We start from the raw sequence: 9,650 nt of genomic DNA, 5'->3' as shown, positions 1-9,650 counted from the left end.
GAGGCAGAAAGACAGAGGGAGAGAGAGAACAAGCGGGGGAGGGACAGAAACAGAGGAGGAGGAGGAGTAGGAGGAGGAGGAGGAGGAGGAGGAGGAGGAGAGAGACTGACTCCCAAGCAGGCTCCTTGCTCCCAGCGCAGAGCCTGGTGCCGGGGCTCGAACCCACGAACTACAAGATCATGACCTGAATCCAAGTCAAGAATTTAATGTTTAAAGCACCCATTGTGACAAACTCGTTGGTCTTACAACCTGGGCAAGTGTCATGATCCACAGTTTGGAGAACACTTCTCTACCTTGCGGCTCGCTGAGGAGAGGAGAGGCCTGAAGAGCGGGGGAGAATGTACTAGGAGGACAGCGTGCCATCCCCCATCCCTTGGAGGGAGCAGACATTTAGGACTCTGGTTACTCCACAGTGTCTGCTTCAGAAGCCTCCTCCTTGGCCTCCTGCCTCCGGTCTCAACCCTCTGACCACCCCCCTCACAGGAGACAAATGCTGGGATCTTCCACAGACTCAAATCTCACCACTTCCATTTCTGCATAGGACCCCATGAGGTTAAGTCCAGAATCCTCTCAGAGGCCCACGGGGTGACTGGCCCCACCCTCTGCCCTCCCAGGGCCGAGCCTCCTGGAAACAGTCAGTTCTCGCTCATTCTTAGAGTCATAGCTCTGATGTCCCTTCCTCCAGGAAGCCATCGTGATCCCCTTGACCCTCTGTTCCAGCCCTACTCACTGTGAGTCACTATTATTTGGGATGATTTATGTTCCCCATTGGACATAAGTACCAGAAGGATAGGTCCTGGGACTAAGTCACCACTGTGTCTTTAGCACTGATTACCATAGGGCTGGTGACAGAGCAGGTGCCTGAGGAATATGGAATGGATGGATAGGTGGATGGATGGATGGATGGATGGACGGATGTATGGATGGATGGATGAATGGATGAATGGATGCACGCATGATGAAAGCCCTGTGTTCAGGGTGTATCTAACTCCACATGTCTGTCTTGACATAATGGCTTTCTGTGAATTGGTCAGAAATCAGCCTGAAACTCGAGCCTCTCCCACCCCAGGCAGCCTCTCTGCCCTGCCTGTAATGCTGTTGCTCATGTAGGTCCTGTGGGATTTCATGCCCTGGGGGCGGTCTCAGGACCTCTCTCCTGGATAGCCTCCCTCACAACTCCCCACTCCCCAGCTCCTCCACCCCATACACATCAGACCCAGCCCTGTGCTGGGGGCCGGAAATTCAGGCCACCAACAGCATGGGGGCCCTGCCAGGACCGAGGGAGTTGATCTTGGGCTCAGAGCCTTCTCTGTTCCTGGTTTTACTAACCACTGGCCTGTGTCCACTGGGGAAAATAGATCGTACATCACTGTGCAGCTTACACTCAGTCTCAAAAGAAAATGAAAAGAAAAATAGGCAATAAAATGCACTGTCAGCCTCCCTAAGGGAAGTGGCTCCACGTTCTGGTCCCAAGTGGCTTCTCACTGAGGAAGAGCTACTCCCCTGTCTCTCAGATCAAGCATAGTCAGGCACAAAGCTGATTCATTTCCATGAAGGAGATGAGTGAAAACATTTATCCATCCTGTTGTCTTCATTCTAATGAGGCCATGGTCTACCTGAGGGTCTAGTGATGGTTGTGGGCTTTTTCATCCAGCACATCAATGAAACAAGTAGGATAATGACACTGATATCACATCAATCAACTCCAAAGCCATTGATCACTCACCTAGTGCCCAGCACAACTTCTTCCCGTTCTCTCATTTATATTCTCTCTCCTCTCCTGGGCCCTTCCATCTCTCCCAGTCTCTCTCCCCTCTAAGCCTAATGAGAACAGTGAGTTTTGCGGGGTCAGCCTCCACACTGACTCTCAGATCCTGAACCTAAGATCAGTGCCTGCGATGTACAAGTTGTGTGTCCTCGAATAAATGACTAAAAAGCTGATATGGAAGTTGACATGGTATCCCTGTGGCATTTGAGTCCCTGTCTTGGCTTCACGAGTGACCCCCAGAAACCTGGCAAATTTCCCATTTTGCCGACTCATTCAAATAAGAATTTCCAAATCTGGAAAGAAAATGTCACTGCCTGTTACAGTCTCTTGCACCTGAATAATATCAGCTGCTGTTCCTACACTCTGGTCCTTGGGCTGGGAGTGTGAGGTCAGGGAGTGGACGGGCAGGGCAGGTAGTCACATACAGAAGAACCTGGAAAAAGATTTGCAGGGTCACATTGATAAGGGATTATTCACGATTTCAACTTGGGAGAGTGGGGATGGCTCCGAAGTATATGCCACACCTTCCTTTTTGCTCAAGTGGCCTTATTACTGGAGGCATTTAGGGGAATGAAGGGGTCATCTGTCCTCTCCTGGCTCTTAAAGAATCTGACATCAAGTTCCAAAGTGATAGCTATCCTGTCTGACATCTGCCCCAGCTCCAGAGCCGAGCAATGCCCCTGGGGGGCCAGGGAAGAGGACTGGAGATCTGCCATCACCATTCGTTCTCTAGAGATAAAGGGACCTGCGGAATCTGCTGCTTGACCATCGACTGAACCAATGGCAACCCCAGAGATGTGACTATCTCAGTGCAGCCTCCAGGGGACAGAGGACAGAACCCCATCTCCAGTCACAGCCACTCGCAAGCGAACCTCATCTTCTACCCCAGCCTCTTCCTTTCCCTGCCCTCATCTCCTTCCATAGCAAGGTCCCATCCTCACCCCCAAAATCAGTTTCATTTACATTGTTAAGCTTATTGCCTCCCAAAGCAATCTATAGATTCTATTCAATCCCTAGCAAAATCCCAATGGCCTTTTCCCCTCCTCCTCCTCCTCCTTCCTTCTCCTTCTCCTTCTCCTTCTTCCTCTTCCTCTTCCTCTTTCTCTTCCTTTCCATCTCCTCCTCCTTCTTCTTTTTCCAGAAATGTAAAAGCTCATTCTCAAATTCATATGGAATTTCAAGGGGCCCTGAATAGCTAAAAGAATCTTGAAAAAGAAGAACGAAGTTGGAAGATTCAAACATCCTGATTTTACTTATTTAAAAAAAAAAAGTTGTTTTTAATGTTTATTTTTGAGAGAGAGAGAGAGACAGAGACATAGCGTGAGTGGGGGAGGGGCAGAGAGAGGGAGACAAAATCTGAAGCAGGCTCCAGGCTCCGTCGGGCTCGAACTCACGGACTGAGAGATCATGACCTGAGCCAAAGTCGGACACTTAACCGACTGAGTCAGATGCTTAACTGACTGAGCCACCCAGACAACCCCACACATCCTGATTTTAAACTTACTATAAAGATACAGTAATCGGGGCGCCTGGGTGGCTCAGTCGGTTAAGCGGCCGACTTCGGCTTGGGTCATGATCTCGAGGTCCGTGAGTTCGAGCCCCGCATCGGTCTCTGTGCTGACGGCTCAGAGCCTGGAGCCTGTTTCAGATTCTGTGTCTCCTTCTCTCTGACCCTCCCCCATTCATGCTCTGTTTCTCTCTGTCTCAAAAGTAAATAAATGTTAAAAAAAAATAAAAAATAAATAAAGATACAGTAATCAAAACAGTATGGTACTGACATACGGGAAGACATACAGATCGACGGAATGTAATTGAGGTTCTAGAAATAAATCCATACGTCTATGGCCAGTTGATTTAAGATTTTATTTTTAAGTAATCATCACACCCAACATGGGGCTCTAACTCACAACCCCAAGATCAAGAGTTGCAGGCTCTGACTGTGCCAACTAGGTACCCCTATGGCCAATTGATTTTTTAAATGTTTGTTTGTTTGTGTTGAGAGAGCAAGCAAGCATGGGAGGGGAACAGAGGGAGAGAGAATCCCAAGCAGCCTCCATGCTCAGAGCAGAGCCTGACTTGGGGGCTTGATCCCACAACTGGGAGATTATGACCTGTGCCAAAATCAAGAGTTGGTTGCTCAACTGACTGAGCCACCCAGGCGCCCCCAGTTGATTTTTGATGAGAGCACCAAGGCCATTCAATGTGGAAAGAACAGTTTTCAACACGTGGTGCTGAGTCAAATGGATATCTACAGGGAGAATAATGAAACTGGACCTCTCTCTATCAAGAAGAGTGAAAATACAGCCCACAGAATGGGAGAAAATATTTGCAAATCATAATCTGACAGTGATCGAGAATATCATATCCAGAATATATATAGAACTCTTACAAAAAGACAGACAAGACAATTTAAAAATTGGCAAAGGGCTTGGATAAATATTTCTCCAAAGAAGATATCCAAATGTCCCCAACACGCACATGAAAAGATGCGCAAAGTCATTTTTATTCGGGAAATGCAAATCAAAACTACTAGGAATTATCTATCACTACGCACCCACGAGAATGGTGATGATTTTTTTAAGTGGGGGGAAAGGTATTAGAGGGTTTGGAGAAATTGCACCCCAAACTGTCTGTCCTTCAATAAGTTATTAAGCAGAGAATTACCACGTGAACCAGCAATTATGCTCCTGGGTAGATACCCAAAAGAACTGAAGTAGTTGTTCAGACAATCACTCGTTCACAGTGGCAGGATTCTCAAGAGTCAGAAGGTGCAAATATCACGAATGTCCATCAGTTGACGGGTGGATAAACTGAATGCGATGTGTCCATGTAATGAAATCTTGTTCCTCACAACATACACAAGATACCGATACACACAACAACCCGGATGCCTCTTGAAAACAGGTGGAAGAAGCCAGACAAAGCAGAGGACCACGTATTGTATTCGTATTTTTTTAAAGTTCATTTATTTATTTTGAGAGAGAGCCTGGGGGAGGGGTGGAGAGAGAGGGAGAGAGAGAATCCCAAGCAGGCTCCCGCGGTCAGCGCAGGGCCCAATGTAAGGCTTGATCTCGCGAACTGTGAGATCATGACCTGAGCCGAAATCAAGAGTCGGATGTTTAACCGACTGGGCCACCCAGTATTATTCTAACAATATGAAAAATCAAAAATAGGCAAATCAGTCCTGTCTGGATCTCCCTCCACCTTCCTGCCCTTTTGTGACTCAGCTCTTTTGAGAGATGAGGCTCTGGGCCCTGGAGCATGCGGCTGGGGCCTTGCTTGGCTGTCCCTCCTCAGAGACCTCTCCAAGCCATGCCCCGTGGTCTGTGCTGTCGCCGTCACCCTGGCTGGTCTCCATGCCTCTACTGTACTTTGGATGTTGGTGAGGCGTCCAGGCCTGCCCTTCATCTCCCCAGGAAGTGCACTGAATCCAGGCCTCGAGAGATGGGCCCTCAACTGGGAAACAAGACGGGCAGCCCAGTCTGAAAGCGGAGCTCTTGCCTGGAGCCCGCTCCATTACTGAGTATCGAACCATTTGGCCGCCAAGGTTTACAACGGCCCTGAGGAGTTTCAGTAAACAGCATTTGATACGATTCTGTGAGGCACCTAATAACCATTTTCTAATCTACTTTGATTATAAAACATATCATTCAGGACTAACTCAAGGGGTTGTACAGCCCGCTACCGAGGTGGTGAGACCCACAGTGGAGAATGCCGCTGCCAGAGGAAGCAGGCCCGAAAGGGGGCGATGTGGGGCGGGAGAGGAGAGCTTCCTTCTCAGGTCTCTCTTTTCCACTCCTCTGCCCACATTCTGTCTGTCCCTCCATCTCTGTCTGTCTCTCTCCTGCTCACTTTCTCTGCCCCTCTTCAGTGTCCGCTGACTGCTGGATTCTGCTTCCTGAATGATCCTGGAGAGAGGGTTCTGTTGTTGAGTTGGGTGTGGAACATGGAGTTGTGTTTGGGGACAGGAGACGCTCAGCCTGACTCTCTCCTGCATAGGGTGACTGGTCCCCTTTCTATGATTCTGGACAATCCTGAGAGATTATTGTGCTCTGGGAAGTCCCCAGGGCCCTGACCCCTCACCCTTACCCCTACACAGTATCATTAGGTACAATCCCCAGGCTGGCCTTGGGGACACTGCCCTGACATATTTTTCAAGACCTTAGGCCCTTTTCTGGCCCGATGCAAAACGCAAGAGACTCCATACATCCTACAATTTTACCTAGATTGTCATCAGGGGAGCTTGACAGTTTGGGAAGGCCATAAATGGTGGACCTGGGTCGTTTCTCTGCTCTCACAGGTGGCGAGGTATGCCTGCTTTTTCAACGTATGAACGCATTTCAGGATACTCACCATGGTCGCCTGGTTTCAGTGAGTAAAATCCCATCTTTATCACAAAGCCTGGGGTTCTTGCGTCGACCTCGCCAGGGTGTGGGACAGGGGGTTGGGCCACCATCCATAGGGAAGGAGGAGTGGTCAGTGCTGAGTACCTCCTGACTCCTCTCGCCCGGAGGAGGGAGGACCGGACCGCTGCGCCCCCTGGCGGGCATCGGGGATGGGGCAGGACTGCGCGAGCGTGGACCAGGCGGGAACGGCCACCCCCAGGGAGCAAAAATTCGCCTCTCCTGGAATCCCAAACCCAGGGCTGGACTCACCCCTTGGCCCCACGGCCAGTAAGCAGTGGTGTGGGAGTTTGGACGCTCACACGGGAAGAATTTATTTGCCTCCAAAATGATTTCTTTGGAATAAACCAAACATGTCGGCATTATGGGATTCTGGAAACTGACAGATCTGGACTTAGTAACACAACATAGACTAGGACAGGGTCAAAGTGGACAATCCATAAGACTCTGACCTTCCCCCTCAGAGGACTCTTCAGGGCCCTCCTGAATCAACGTTGAAGGATGGGAGGCTGGGATGTTTGAACTAAATGTCATCTCAGGTGCACCTGGGTGGCTCAGTCAGTGAGCCAAAGGTCTGGAAGCTTTGAGAAGCCCGGGAGGGAGGCGCCTATTTGCACCCTGTTTGGGGAGACACCACCTCAGTGACCCAGAGCACCTCCCTTTTCTGTCCCAATTTTGATATAAGTGTTGAAAAATGAAATTAATACATAGAAAATAATTTTAAGGTCTCAGAATTTATTCTTTTTTAAGTTTATTTATTTTGAGAGAGAGTGTGTGCATCTGGGGGAAGGCCAGAGAGGGGGGGGGGCGGAGAGAGAGAATCCCCAGCAGGTTCTGTGCTGTCAGCACAGAGCCTCACGCGGGGCTCGATCCCATGATCCTGGGATCATGACCTGCACTGAAATCATGAGTCGGATGCTTAGCAGACTGAGCCACCCAAGGGTCCCTAATGTCTTTCACAATTTGAAAAGTGCATTATCCCACAAACCCTGGGATCAGGAAGGGAAGGAGAAGGGAAGGAGGTTCATTCCAGACTGAAAAGGGGGATCTGGACGCCATTTCAAACCATCCCTCACCAGAACTTCTCTCCGGGAGGGGGTTGGGTGCAGCTCTGCTCAGAACTGAGCTGGAGAAGATCAGAAGTGGGAGGTGGGGCACTCGGAGTGTGGCCATACGGGGCCCCCCGCCCCAGGAAACACGGGGCCAGTTCTCAGACTGGCAGATCAAGTGCTGGGTGGACACAGCCGGGGGTGAGGCAGGCTCTGGGGACACTTGGAATATGGCAGAATCAGAATCAAGTCTTCCTTTGGCCCCTGGGGTCTCTCTAGGCTCTCCTTGATCCTGCCACTTCTGTGACCTTCCCAATTTCCTCTCTTTTTTATGCTATGTCCTCTGGGTTCAGATCCACCCGTATGTAGCCTCATGACCAGTTTCCAATTTCGCGTCAGGGTTTTGACACCATCCCTTCTGGGTCAGATGCGGGGGATTATGGGCAAGGGCAAGCACTGGGACTAAGGATTGGCACTCAGTTCTCTTGCTCTTTTCCTGTGGGCCGGGGGGGTGGAGGAGGGACTCTGAACCTGGGCCCAGGTTGGGGGGAGGGGGCTGTCCCCATCATGTCTGAGGTGGAGAGGGACACTCCCTCCAAAGCCACCACCAAAACTTAGAGACGCATGTCCCGGGACGATGAAGTGTCCTGGTGTCTCCAGGCTTGGAACAGGACTTGAAATGGCCCCGGTTGATGCATTTCTGGGCCCACAGGGCCGTGAATGAGATCCTAGCAGGGTCAACCTTGCAGAGCTTGTGAGATGATGAACTCACTGGGTTGGGGAGAGGATTCTCCTTCTCGAGGGGTGGAGGTGACCGGGGAGGAGATGATGCGGGGGAGACACTTGCAGTGCTGGCCCTCCTTGCTCCATCCAGATCCCCATGATTTGGTCAGCTCATGAGCTCTGTACTCCCCTCACCCAGCTTCACGATGAAATGGTGGCCACTGGTGCAGAATGTGCTTGCAAACGTACTAAGTGCTTTTAAAAAAAAAAAAAATCCACACCTGTATATGGAGAGAGAGAAATGAAAACATCTCACTTTTTTTCAGTGTAACGTACCACGTAACGTTCCCCAGTTACAAGGTCATGAATATCTCAGTAAATATTTTATTTTTTTTTTTTTAATGTTTTTAACGTTTATTTATTTTTGAGACAGAGAGAGACAGAGCATGAACGGGGGAGGGTCAGAGACAGAGGGAGACACAGAATCGGAAACAGGCTCCAGGCTCTGAGCTGTCAGCACAGAGCCCGATGCGGGGCTCGAACTCACATACCGCGAGATCGTGACCTGAGCCGCAGTCGGACGCTTAACCGACGGAGCCACCCAGGCACCCCTCAGTAAATATTTTAAAGCGTATTGTGTTCCTGGGGCGCCTGGGTGGCTCCGTCGGCTAAGTGTTTAACTCTGGGTTTTGGTTCAGGCCGTGATCTCGGTTCGTGAGTTTGAGCCCCGAGTCAGGCTCTGCACTGACAGCACAGAACCTGCTTGGGATTCTCTGTCTCCCTCTCTCTCTGCTCCTTCCCTGCTCACACTCTTTCCTTCTCTCTCTCTCTCTTTCTCTGTCTCTTTCTTAATTTTTTTTTTTCAACGTTTATTTATTTTTGGGACAGAGAGAGACAGAGCATGAACGGGGGAGGGGCAGAGAGAGAGGGAGACACAGAATCGGAAACAGGCTCCAGGCTCTGAGCCATCAGCCCAGAGCCCGACGCGGAGCTCAAACCCACGGACCGCGAGATCGTGACCTGGCTGAAGTCGGACACTTAACCGACTGCGCCACCCAGGCGCCCCCTCTGTCTCTTTCAAAAGAAGTAAATAAACATAAAAGAAGGAAAATACAGGGTAATGAGCTTAAAACACAGTGGTAATAATTGCGTCGTGATGACATGAGAAATTCAGTGATTCAGACTCTTATCCAAACCAAAATCTTTTTATGGTATAATCGTTTTGTGGGTAGAACTGAGCAGATGACAACATCTGTGGATGTTCGGGGAGGAACCATGGTTTTTATGTGGGAGAATGAAATTAGCAATATGGAATTGCAGAGGGGAAAAAAATAACCGGCTAAGGAACCAGGCCACCCCCCTCCCCATGAAATTCCTCTTTAGAAAGTCTGGGGTGACCTATATAATTGACGGGTTGAGTGCAAGTCCTGATGTTATGCTTTATTTATTTTGAGAGAGGGAGAGAGAGAGAGCGTGCGCACGAGCCGGGGTGGGGCAGAGAGAGAGGGAGAGACAGAACCCCAAGCAGGTTCTGGATTGTCGGTGTGGAGCCTGACGCGGGGCTCAAACTCATGAACTGTGAGATCATGACCGGAGCCGAAATCAAGAGTCAGATGCTTAACCGACTGAGCCACCCAAGTGCCCCCTGCTCTTATGCTTTAAATTCACCCAGAAAGAGTGAACCTGTGAAACCCTAGACACCGCATC

This window comes from Prionailurus bengalensis, chromosome E2 (genome assembly GCF_016509475.1).
Source record: "Prionailurus bengalensis isolate Pbe53 chromosome E2, Fcat_Pben_1.1_paternal_pri, whole genome shotgun sequence".
NCBI classification, from domain to species: domain Eukaryota; kingdom Metazoa; phylum Chordata; class Mammalia; order Carnivora; family Felidae; genus Prionailurus; species Prionailurus bengalensis.
Note: the sequence above shows the minus strand (reverse complement) of the source record.